The following is a 13,196-nucleotide window of genomic DNA, read 5'->3' as shown; positions in this document are numbered from 1 at the left end:
TATAAGTGTGAATGGTAGAATATTAAGTGTGAATGGCAGGATATTAAGTGTGAATGGCAGGATATTAAGTGTGAATGGCAGAATATTGAGTGTGAATGGCAGAATATTGAGTGTGAATGGTAGGATATTAAGTGTGAGTGGCAGAATATTGAGTGTGAATGACCGAATATTAAGTGTGAATGACAAAATATCGTGTGAATTGCAGAATATTCAGTGTGAATGGTAGGATATTAAGTGTGAGTGGCAGAATATCGTGTGAGTGGCAGGATTTTAAGTGTGAGTGGAAGAATATCGAGTGTGGCAATATCGAGGAAGGTGGAATTCATTGGACAGGTAGAGAGCATGACCCCGTACCTCACCTGCCCGGAAGTGTCGCTGTGTGAGCCTGACTGCATGACCGAGGGGTGGAATTATTGAGGCTCAGGGGGGGAAGAGGCAGGCTCCACCACCACCTCTACTGACTCTTCCACCGCCACCACATCCGTATCACTTCCACTACTATAACTACCAATACCAGCACCATTACCACTTCCATTTCCACCACTACAACTTCTGCTACCACCACTACCACCTGCTCCATCTCTAGTTCGTTCAACTTTACAAAATAATCTACCACTTCTATTTTAACCACCTCGCCTAGCTCAACCACCACTGCCACTACTACCACTCTTTCCAGCTCAACCACTGCTACCACTGCTACCAGAACCACTACCACAACCACTACCACTACCTATAAATGCTCAGTCTTCTATTACTAATCACCGTAAAGCAAAAGTTATAACCAGTTCCTGTATTTCTTAAACCCTCTTACTGTTCTGGTTTGAGTAAGATTTTTTTTGAAGACTGCGAAGACTATGCAATCATTTCGTAAGTTATAGTGCCTCTCCTAAGATGGGGATTATTTCTTAGTTACGTCCAGAGATTTAGAGATTAATTCATTGCTGAGAGAGATAATGGGGATGGAGATAATGGGGTGTCGTGTTTCCTAGAACCCCATTCTTGCCTGTTAATGGAAGTTCCCTAATACCTTTCATTTACCGGTTTATCTATGCATATATCACGTAAATATTGTCCTCTGATATGCATGCTACCTGTTTGAAATAACACACACACACACACACACACACACACACACACACACACACACACACACACACACACACACACACACACACGTCACTAAGCGGAAGTTCTAGACAGCCTACTAAGCTCATGAAAATTTGTACCCCGGACATAAGGACTAGGACAGGTGTGTTCCTGGTTGTTACAGAGGAATATAACATGCTAGAGTGCCTAGTACCTGCATCTCTCTTTCTCTTTCTCTCTCTCTCTAAGTTTTAATAAGTGACCATTCTTGTATTTAAACTCCTTTTTATATTTCCTACATTTACTTTCTTTCAATCACTATTTTCACTCCTTTACTAAGTGCTAATGAGGGGAGCCTTCAAGTGATGGCACTGATATAACTGAGCGTTGGAGTTGTCTGGTTATGCAAACGTCCCTCACTTTCCCCCCTGTTCCCCCAAAAGGACGATGGTGGGCTTCAGGAGAGGGGAAACTTCAGCCTGCAGTCCACGGGGTTCACTTTCAGATGAACCTGGGGCTACAACAACAACTACAAATACAACAACAACAACATAAACACACTACTACCACTATTACCACAACTACTAATGTTGGTTATAAGAAATTTGCACTACTTATACTACTTATACTAATACTACTACTATTGTGAGTTCCTAAAATTATATACCCGCTACTCCTACTCCTACTACTACTACTACTACTCTTTTATTAGTTAACATCTTTATATTGTGATACTTTCTTTCGGGTGTATAAGAGTGGAATGTGAAGGTGGAAGTGAAGTTTGAGGGTGAGGATGGAGGAGGTTGGAGTGTGAGGATGGAGGTGGAGTGTGAGGATGGAGGTGGAGTGTGAGGATGGAGGTGGAGTGTGAGGATGGAGGTGGGGTGTGAGGATGGAGGTGGAGTGTGAGGATGGAGGTGGGGTGTGAGGATGGAGGTGAGGTGTGAGAATGGAGGTGGAGTGTGAGGATGGAGGTGGAGTGTGAGGATGGAGGTGGAGTGTGAGGATGGAGCTTGGGTGGTGGGAGTGAAGGTGTAGAGTGAACGTGAGAGTTTACAGTATGAGCGCAATATGACGATGTGTGAGTGAGCAACAGGGTCAGAGCGAGTACTCACAATATACACACCTTCCTGTTTGTAAACCAGGTATCAGCCAGGTGCGTCACAGGCCCACAGGTGAAGGACAACTGACAAACTGCGCATAAGTCTTTCTAAGCTGAGCATTATCCTTAGGTGAGAAAAGAGGTCTAGATACTGATGCTGATGTTGATGAGGAGCGTGAGGATGAAGATGAGGAGGAGGAGGAGGAAGGGGAAGAGAATCATTAACAAGATGAAGATGAGGGTGATGAGGAGGAAAAGGATCATTAACAAGTTGGTGATGATGAGGGTGATGATGATGATGATGATGAAGGAAGGACACCCTCTCACGTTCAAGGACAAATGTAAAAACGAAAGTCATGACACACCGTTTGCTTGGGACTGTTAGCAAAAATTTATCTTCTAGGAAATACATGTGACGCAAAATGCCTCCTAGGTGACGCGCATTTGACAGCTCTTGGTGCTGTGTGACGCTGCGTGACGAGGTGACGAAGCAGGGGGGTCAAGGTTGCAATGAGGGCGATATTGGGTAGTATGATATTTTTTGCGTTGAAGAAATACACACACACAAATACACATACAGATATACAGACACAGACACACAGACACACACACACACACACACACACACACACACACACACACACACACACACACACACACACACACACACACACACACACACACACACACACACACACACACACACACACACACAACTATGAATCCACAGAACACCTGAGTCTCTGTTTCAAGAACCAGGTGAGTTAACAAGAAAATCGACAGGTTAACTGGATATTCACCTGAGGAGGACAACCAAGGAGAAAGAAAATATTTGGCTCAAGGCGGATTGTAAGACGGTTGCTTTCTTATGCTCTTGTTCTTGTTTTTTGTTTTCTTTGAAGGAGATAAAGAAGTGGGAGAGAAAGATGAAGTGAGGCAGGGGAGAGGATGGAGGTGGAGGAGGAGGGTTTGAGTGGGAGGGGGAGGTAGAGGAGCAGAAAGATATGGGGAATGGGTGAGGGGAAGGAGAGGACTTGAAGGAGGGGAAAGATCAATGAGGGGAATAACATGAGTAAAGAGAAGTTAATGGAAGGCGAGGGGTGAGAGAAGGAAAAGAGGTGGAGGGGAAACGTGAAGGAGAGGTGAAGGGGAGGGGATATAGGAGGGGTGAAGGACTGTGGGGTAGGATGTGAGGGGGGAGGTTGAGTCAAAGAGGAGGATGGCATAGAAGTAAATGAATATAGGGAGGGGGGGATTAGAGGATGGGGAGGGGGTGAAGGAGGGGGATAAGGAGAAGGAGGGGGGAGAAATGAAGGAGGTGAGGGATTAGCGGTGGAGGTGGGGGTCAAAGACAAGAGTGGGGGGAGGGAGAGGGGGATTGGAGGTAGAAGAGAATAACACAACAGAGAGAAAGGTGAAGGTGAAAAGAGAGAGAGGGAGGGAGGGAGGGAAGGGAGGGGTAGGGGTCAGAGAAGGGGGAGTTTAAAGTTGGGGGATGGAGGGATGGAGAGGAAGGGGTAGGGGAGGGAAGGGAAAGGAGTGGGGAATGGCAGGGGTATAAATCCAATTTTTATTAACTCTGGCACAGACTTTGCAACCATGAATACTAAAGCTGGTTCATAGCGTCCAATACACAACACACAGGTTAATTAACGACATACACACACACATACATACATACATACGTACATACATACATACATAAATACATACACAGGCTACACACTGGCAAAGGTACACAGAAGATACATATATACATACACATCTGTTTTTAATTGAGGAAATATACATACTTTCATACATACATACATTCATACAAACATACTATATACATCCATACATACAGACTACTTACATACATCCATACTACATACATACATATATACATACATACATACATAAACACATACATACATACATACTTTTATTTTATGAAATACCTCATCTCATCTCATCAGCCGTTTGAGTATCCACTGCAGGACCGGCCTATCCCTACCGAAGTGGGGACGATACAGCCAATGTATCTCTACAATGTGGCTTAGGCTGTCTGGTAGAGATTGTATGTAGGGTGTGAAGTGCTTGTAAGTGTAATTGTAGTGCTGGAGTGGCTTTGGATGTGTGTGTAGTCTGTGAACCAAGTGTCATCGGCCCGCGCAAGCCGACTGGCTGCAAGCATACTTTATAGTATGCGACACTGGTTCAACCACAGCACCCCTGATGTCCGCCAAGCAGTACGTGGCCAGAAGAACGCTCCCAAAGTTTATTACCCTGGAGGGGCGCGAACCCTCGTTCTTCAGTGTACGAAAACGCACGCTTTACCACTGTACCACAGAGGCTCCAATTTATGAAATATACACATATATATTAATAATCTACATTCATTCATCTAACACCAAATTTTTCTTTACCCCATTAGGAGTGTAAAGGCTCAGGACTCCATGAAAATCAGTTCCTACAGATGAGAAGAGGGGTACCAGTCTCTCTTCCTTGAGTAGCATTCTGTTTCTACCCCTTGGAAATAAAGTTGATGATTATACTGGACTTAGGACTTAAAGTATAGGATGGACTCGTGAAGGCTATGGTCCATATTCTTGTCAGTCATTAACATCTTTTCCTAAGCGATTTATTTTGCTTATTAAACTTTGCTGTCCTCTTCTGTATTGCATAAACCCTTCTAACATTGCCATACTCTGCATTTATAAAGTACAGAGGGATTCTAACCAACCATATCCAAAAATAAATAGCTAAGGAGGAGGTGTTAGGGAGCTTCCTTAACCAAACCCAGGCTGCTCCAAGAAAATGAATAAAATCACTTGTTAACAGCATTGACAAATAAGAATAACATACACAGGCAATGATAAATATCCTTCATCCCGAATCACGTTATTTTTAACAATGGTTTCTCGAGGTAAGGCTAGTGACATTAGTTAATAGAATGATTTTGGGAATAACTACATGTGCTTATCTCAGCTTGGACCTAACGAGTGGGGAAAAACACAGGCTGGGGGCGACAGGGTGTGCAGGGAATGGAAGGGATGGGATGGAGATGGAAGGGAAGGGAGGGATGGGAAGGAAAGAATGGGAAGGAAAGGAAGGAAGGGAAGAGAAAGGGAATGGAAAAGAAGGGAAGGAAAGGGGAAGGGAAAGGAAGAAAAGAGAGGAAGTCTTATAATTTTTGTAGGCCTTCGTATAACTTGATTTCAACAGTGAGGTAAGTGAAGGTGTTTCTTTCACCTCTAGAGGTCTTCCCTCAGGTGACGCGTCTGATGTTAGCTAAATTTAAAATATATATTGTTTTTCTGAATATATTAGGCTACCGTTAGATATATTCGTCCAGCACAAGGATCAAAATCAGTCTCCATTAAGATTACAGTCGCTTTGCTGTTGTGTCAGAAGTGAGGGTTGGGTGAAGGAGAATTAGATGCTAGGGCAGTGTTTAGCCAGCACCGAGCAGGCGCCATTAGTCCTTTCACTACCATTACGTCTCTCATTCCTTCTCTCTCTTGATGGTTTTATAGAGGTCGTGAGGGGCTGTTTGACCTGGAGAAATCAGATACAAAGTTCACCTTCTTTTCCATCACTTGGATACATCTCATATTTGAATCGTTAGCATAAAGCAAGTACGAAAAACAAAAATGGTTATCTGAGCGAGAGGCTAGGATTATAATGTTTTGGTGTTGTGATGTGTCAGGTGTGAGGAGCGGAGAAAAGAAGATTTAAATGGGCCTGTAATATTAACGCAGTGGTGACGAGGGTGGCTAAGATTATAGTGGTTTTGGTGTTGTGATGGGACAGAGGTGATGTGTGAGGGGTGGAATGATGCAATATTAAGTGGCAGTGTAATATTAATGCAGGTGTGACGAGTGTGGCTACGATTATCGTGGTTTGGGTGTTGTGATGTGGCAGATGTGATGTGTGAGGGGTGGGGTGGAGCAGTAGTAAGTGGAAGAGTAAAATTTATGCAGCGGTGACTAGCGTCCATTAACACAAACCTCAGCTAGAGACTCTGGCATCTTCTCTGAGTTGTTTATAGTCAGAGACAACAGCAGGTCGAGCTATACTTGACTGAAAGGGGGTGTTCTGTGGGGGTTGACGTTCCTTGACACACATATACACATACACATACATAAATACACACACACACACACACACACACACACACACACAACTACACCAAACTTCCAGTGAAATGGAATGAAGGACAAACACAGGTAGAATGAAGGATAAACACAGGTAGAATGAATGACACGTAAAATGAAGAACACACTCAGGTAGAATGAATAACAGGTCAATGAATAACACATACAGGTGGCATGAAGAGCAGGTTGAGTCAAGAACAAGCACAGGAAGAGAGGCAAGCAAGTATGGACAGAATACACTGAAATCGAGCGAAATTGATGGAATACATGAAAGGGGTTAAAATATGGAATTGACAGGTGGTGTCTGGAGTCACTGAATTCTGAGTACTTGTTTCTGGTGCTCTAACAATCACATAAAACAGTGTTCAGTGAAACGACGCTGCTAAGAGCACAGAGATACAAAGATGGTGCTTAGTGGAGCTTGGTAAACAGAGGAAGTGAAGGAAGACAGTTGCAGTCGGTAAATTTCTGAGAGGAGTACCAGTCTGAAAGTCAGACAGAAGAAAAGCCTGAGCTGAATATATCGATAACTATGACCCCTATTCTCGTCGGGTAAGGAGGCTCCCTAGCACCTTTCCCCAAGCGATTTGTTTTCCAAACTGCTCATGATTTTAACTAAACTTGATGGAAGAGCTGAAGGATTACCCTGAAGGTCAAAGGTCACGGTCACAGGGCTTGGTTGAAGTTTGATGTGAGGTCATCTTACACAGTTTTTCTCCGATTTAGACCAAACTTGGTGGGCTAGTTGAGGGTAAGGCAAGAAAGAGGACATTTGATTTTGAGAACAGTAAGTCAAACTTCAAGATCACAGGTCAATGTAAAAATTCAATTCGTCTGTCTGTATGTGAACAAAATGACTAAAACAGCCTTGAACTGGTTTGGACGATTTGGATCAAGCTTGGTGGAAGGGTTGAGGATCAGCCAAGGAACTGATCAACCGTTTTTTTTAGAATAATAGGTCAAAGGTCAAGGTCATGGCATGGTCAATATAAACTGTGACGAAGTGTAATTGTGTATGTGACTGAGTGTATGTGTGAATTTGTGATTGTGTAGAAGTGCATAATGTATACTGTGTATGAGTTTGTGTATGTGTGAATGTGTATGTGATTGTGTGTGTATGTGGCTTTGTATCTTTCAGTGTGTATGTGTATGTGACTGTCCTTTCTCCTTCCTTCTTTCCCTTTCTTCTCCCTCAGTTCCCATCCTTCCCCGTCCCTTCCCATCCCTCCTCTTCCCTTGCCTTTCCATCCTTCCCTTTCCCTTCCCTTCTCATCCTTCCCCATCCTTCCCTTTCCCTTCCCTTCTCATCCCTCCCCATCCTTCCCTTTCCTTTCCCTTCTCATCCCTCCCCATCCTTCCCTTTCCCTTCCCTTCTCATCCCTCCCCATCCTTCCCTTCTCATGTGACAAGGGATGTGTATGAACGTGTATGTGAGTGTGTATAAGTGCCCAAATGTATAGAACTGTATAAAAGTTAATATGTATGAATTTTGATGAATGTACACCTGTAAAAATCACTCCACCTGTACCCTTTTCAGCTGCCGTCTCCACCTATGTTTACCTAACGACTTCACCTTGTTTACACTCTAGTCCCATCGTGAGTGAGAAAGGCGTAGGTTTATGGTGATGCTGGGGTGGGAGGGAGGAAAAGGAGAGGAAGGAAAGGAGGAAGGGGAGGAGAAAGAAAGGGGGAGGGGGAGGGGAAAGAAAGGGGGGAAGTGGAAGTGAGGAAAGGAGGAGGGACAAACGAGACCTGGGAGGGAAGAAAAAGAGGAAGGGAATGTGAAAGGAGGATGTGAGGATCGGGGTGATGAGGGAAAGGGGAGAAATGGAAATGAGGAACAGGGGAAATGGAGTGAGGAAAAAAAAGAAGTGGGGAGGATGTGGGTGAGGGGAGCAGAAGAGGAAAGGAGGTGTGAGGTGTGGATGGGGAAGGCAACATATAAATGGAAGGGAGGGAAGGGGGAAGTGGAGTATGGAAAGGAAGAGGATGAAATGGAAAGGATGTGGATGAGTAGAAAGGAGTGAGGAGGAGTGAGGAGGAGTGAGGAGTGAGGGAATTTACATCTCTCATCGTGCCTTCATTTTTATATAGGTGATTGAAGGGGACAATAATTGCCATCCCGTTTTAAAAATATCCTTCAGTTTTCTTGACCATCTGATACGAGAAAATCTTAATGATGAAGATTCCATTATTTTCCCTTAATTATTCAGCAAACACCTGGAGGTAAAAAAAGGCATTCATTTGATTATTCTGTCTGTCTGTCTGTCTGTCTTTCTCTTACACTCTCTCTCTCTCTCTCTCTCTCTCAAGGTGACAGACGCGATAGACCTTGCCTTGGTAGCACCTTAAGACAGTGAGTCGTATTCTCGCTGGAGTGGTAGACTTCCTTAACACATTTGCCTAGGCGATTTAATTTTACATGGTGTGTCTGATCATTGCCTTGCATGTTATCCTTGTCTTATTATCAATATGGCCCTCGTGGCAATTTATATTAAGTGATTTATTTTTACAGTGCAACTTAGCATGCGTTGTACAATACTTGTTTCATTTCGTTTTTGACATGGACTACGTGACACCTTTTCCTAAGCGATTTATTTTTACACAATACACCTTAATATTGCTGGGGGGCGGGTAATATCAGGCTTGGGGGCGAGAAATATCAGGCATGTGGGCGGGAAATATCAGGCTTGTGGGCGGGAAATATCAGGCCTGTGGGCGGGAAATATCAGGCAATGGGGCGGGAAATATCAGGCAATGGGGCGGGAAATATCAGGCGTGGAGGCGGGAAATAACTGACGGCGGGAAATACCAGTCGGAAAATATCGGAAGGCGAGGGAGTAATATTTCTACAGCGTCTCTGTCAAGGCCACTCCTACTGCAGTACCTCGCCCACATGCACGCAAATATAGCCAGAGTTGCGTGTGGGGCTGCGAGGCTGCTTGGTCTGGACACCTGCCATGCATTTCAGGTATTCACTGTCACCTAAGCCACACCCATACCTCCCTGGCCCTGACACCTGCTCTTACCTGGCCAATTAGCATCTAGTCAAACCCAGAAAGAGTCAAATAGCCCCACTTTCATTTTATTTATTTATTTTTTTAACTTAGCCAATGATTTTATAAACTCCGCCAACGAAGAATGACGAAGGTTTTGCATTCACCTTTGTCTGTCTGTGTGTCTGTGTACAAGATATCTCAAAAAACTCTTATCGGATTGTAATGGAATTTGGTGGATAGGTGGGCAGTGAGTGTGGGAAGAGTTGATTAGAGTTTGGGATTGATCCGATTAAGAATACGGGAATAAATTATAAGTTTTTTGGCGCTGGTGGAGGTATGGACTTTCTGAGATTGTGTAACAGGGTAAAATCGTAGACTCAAGTGACTATGTGAGCCTGTAAGTGTATTTGTTTAGTAGAAAAGGAATTACAGCAGCATATCGTAAATGTCATTGGCCTTGACGGAGGTATGCGCTCTCTAAAGGCTTCCTAGTTGACATATGTACTGCGACTCGTGACAACCTTGGCCCGTATTCTCGTTGGTTAAAGAAGCTCCCTAATATATGTTCTTCAGCGATTTATTTGGCTTATTACACCTTACTGTATTCTGAGTTACATAAATCCTTACAAAATCCATATCCTCTGCATATTTAACGTGCAAAAGGGTATCAACCAGCAGTATCCAAAAATAAATCGCTACGGAAGAGGTGCCAGGGAGCCTCCTCAGTGACGAGAATACCGACTATTGACACACAACTTTGTCCTCTGAGATCTGGTGTAATTTCAGACTGATGACCTAAAACCTGCCCTATTAATTCTCAGTCCAGACGATTTGCTCTTTATTCAGACTAATTTATTCTCCTTCGGGTAAACTTCAGATAAATCCCTTTGCTACCTGAAAAAATCCTCCTAAAACTGAATAAATCCTGTCTAGTATCAGCAAGGATTAAACAGAATGACGTACTCGCACTGAAGTGGTTGTCGTCTTGTCTCTAACCCTGAACATTAATTTTGGGTTTATATTTTTGGCATATACACTCCCATTTTTTTTTTTGGAGGGGGGGGGTGAAGGAAGCACTGGATAGAAGCGGGGCACATACAATACACACACACACACACACACCCACACACACCCACACACACACACACACACACACACTGGTGGAAATATACAGCCGACAGGGTAATTACACACACACACACACACACACACACACACACACACACACACACACACACACACACACACACACACACACACACACACACACACACACAAGAGGCTGATGGAAGAGATACTTGAGGAGAAGGAAGGAATAGAAGAAGAGGGATGATGACAAAGGAAGGAGGAGGAGGAGGAGGAGGAGGAGGGGGAGGAGAAGGAGGAGGAAGGGGAAGCGTAGGCGGAGGGAGATATGGAGGGAAGGGAGAGAAGGGAGACAGGGGGATAAAAGAAAGGTTTGAGGGAGCCAGAGGAGGGAGGAGGGGAAATATGGAGGAAGGAAGGGAGGAAAGAGGGAGGAAGATAGGGAGGAGAGATAGAAGAAGAAAGGGAGGAAAGACGGAAGAAGAAAGGAAGGAAAGAAGGAGGAAGAAAGGAGGGAAAGATGGAGGAATGAAGTTGAATATGACAGAAGACAGGGGAAGGAAGAGGAGGAATATAGAGTAGAGTGGAAGAGAGATACAGAGGAAAGGGAGGAGGAAAGTGATGGGAGGAAAAGTATGAAGGAGGGAAGAAAGGTGAAAGGGGGCTGGAGGGGGATGAGGAGGAGAAGGGGGTTGGGAGATATGAAGGAGGTGTAGGAAGGAGGGAAAATATAGAAGAGGGGATGGTATGAAGGAAAAAAAAGAAGGAAGGATGGTTATTGATGGAAGGAAGAAGGAAAGGAGATAAGGAAGGCAGGAGGAAGAGTACATGGGAGGAAGAGGATAGATGAGGGGGGGAAGCAAGGTGTTGAGAGGAAGTGAGAAGTGGGATGTCAAGAAGGAGAGAAGGGAGGAAAGAGAGGGATGGAAGGAAGGTAGGAAGATAGGGAGGCAAGAGGAAGAGGCGGTAGGAGGGAGAGGGAAGAAGAGATGGAAGGAAAGAATGAGGGGAAGAAGTGAGACAGAACGGAAAGTAGAGGATGAAGAGAAGGAGAGGAAGAAGGAATGAAGAAAACAGAAGGGAGGAGGGTAGGAAAGTCTGAAGGTAGGAGAGATAGGAGGAAAAGTAGAGAGGAAAGAGAGAGAGAGGGAGGAAAGGGAGGGAAGGAGAGTGATGAGGGGAAATGAGGAGTGGAATGGGAAGAGTGGGGTAATATTTTTTCACGTCTGTCAGGTTAAAGATTACGTTAAACAGAAAACATCTGAAAAAACTGCAGCTTGTGCCAGTGAGTTTCGTGTTTGGGTCTCCTGGGGTGGTGGAATGCTAGCCAGACTTCTTGAAAATTAGATAAAACGAGCAGGGGAGTTAGAGATATAAGCAGAGGGTGTTAGAAAGTGTTTTTGTTAGAAGAAAGACACTGTTACGCGTCGCATTGCCTTTTTTTGCAACTTAGGTCATCTCGTTGCTATACTGCTCACTGCTGCACATCACACCCACCTCAGTCTAATTTCACACTGTTATACCTCACACTGCTTCACCGTTCACTGCCACACTTCACACTGTCACACTTCACACTGCTGCGTCTCACATACACCTCTTATGGCCCCACTTCACATTGCCACACCTTACACTGCCACACCTCAAACTCACACTGCCACACCATAGAAACACACTGCACACTGTCACACTACCACACCACACCCTACCACATCACACACAACCACACCACATCCTACCACACCACATCCTACCACACCACACCCTACCACACCACACCCTACCACACCACACAGACGATTGTATTTAGACTCCTACCACAAATAAATGGTCGGGAACAGAAAGGAATATTTTAGAAATTTTATCTGGCTATTTTCAGACGGTTTTTTTCTCTTCAGCTGAGGGAAACTTTAAACACTCCTTTTTAAATTAATAGATAGATAGATAGATAGATAGGTAGATAGACAGATAGATAGATAGAGATAGATAGACAGATCATAGGAGGGCATGAATGAATATAGAGTAAGGGGGATATTTTGAAAGTAATTCTGTGTTTTCTAGAGTAATTGTTTTCATCTCTCTCTCTCTCTCTCTCTCACACACACACACACACACACACACACACACACACACACACACACACACACACACACACACACACACACACACACACACACACACGTCCCAAAACTCAATGATATCACCAAACACGAACAAGAAGAACACAGAAAAAAAAAATCACACAGAAAAACACCATCTGCTTTTTTCCCCAACCCTTTCACATCGAGGATCTTTCTACGCAAATTATACTCAAAACCAAATTATACACCTATTATGAAAGACGCAACGCTCTAAAAAATGTTAATGGGGCAGATGGTGTGTGTGGGTGTGGACAAGAGAATCAGATGGTGAAAAATGTGATGAGTGAGGGTGAGTGGGGAAGGGATGGGGAGGAGAGGGGACAGTGTTGTGGGGAGGGGAAGGGGACGGGAGGAAGGGTAAGGGGAGGGGAGTAGAGAAGAGGAGAGAGGAGGAGGGGTAAGGGAAGTGATGGAAGGGAGAAGAGGGGAAAGGAGGGGTAGGGGAAATATGTAGGTGCTATGGAAATAAATCAATTACTTAAATATAATTAATCTAAATCATAAATAAATACACTATGCTATCTTTCTGTTTTTCTCCACTAACCCTCCTCACCGTACAAACTATTCTTTCTATTCCTACTAAACCCATAAGAAGGAGGGTAGGGGACGAACAGGGAAGAGAGAGATGGAAAGGAGAGAATGGAGG

This window comes from Coenobita brevimanus, chromosome 106 (assembly GCF_032717465.1).
Source record: "Coenobita brevimanus isolate Jiangsu-jjx chromosome 106, ASM3271746v2, whole genome shotgun sequence".
Classification (NCBI taxonomy): Eukaryota; Metazoa; Arthropoda; class Malacostraca; order Decapoda; family Coenobitidae; genus Coenobita; species Coenobita brevimanus.
Note: the sequence above shows the minus strand (reverse complement) of the source record.